Source organism: Dipodomys ordii, unplaced genomic scaffold (genome assembly GCF_000151885.1).
Source record: "Dipodomys ordii isolate 6190 unplaced genomic scaffold, Dord_2.0 Scaffold202, whole genome shotgun sequence".
Lineage (NCBI taxonomy): Eukaryota > Metazoa > Chordata > Mammalia > Rodentia > Heteromyidae > Dipodomys > Dipodomys ordii.
This window is the reverse complement of record NW_012267418.1, coordinates 560,447-560,858: the sequence shown is the minus strand read 5'-3', so window position 1 is coordinate 560,858 and position 412 is coordinate 560,447. Positions and strand designations below refer to the sequence as shown.

The 412-nt window shown below is 47.6% G+C and overlaps 1 protein-coding gene across 1 annotated transcript in view; it reads right to left on the bottom strand.

Moving 5' to 3' along the window:
• The window catches only part of LOC105999831 (HLA class II histocompatibility antigen, DM alpha chain), a 4,087-nt gene that overhangs the window by 2,852 nt on the left and 823 nt on the right, over positions 1–412 (bottom strand). The gene's annotated exons all lie outside the window — the stretch shown is intronic.

Below are 412 nucleotides of genomic sequence, written 5' to 3'. Positions count from 1 at the left end.
TCACTGTTCTGATTGAGTACTTGTGTAATGCACAAAGACACCAGCCAAGGAGGCAAGTAGAAGCCAAACAGCTTGCACTCCACTCACCAAGCCATGAGACAGCACAGGGCTTCATCTTCCCATGGGAAAACATTTGTCCAGTGACATAGGCTACTATATGTACTCTCAAAGACCACAGATGGGGTCCCTGTCTTAGACAGTTGGGAGGAAGAATGATCATGGCCTCATTAGGCCATAATGACACGTCTTTAGCCTACCCAGCACACATGTAAACTAAAATCCAGGCTCCAGACAGCTCCAGTCATTTCACCTCTCTAAAAACCTCTCCTCTCCCCTATTGCCCCCGACCCTGAGCCTCACAAAGAATGACAGGATTGGGGGAAGTGACCCTCTGACTTTTGGAAATAATCTT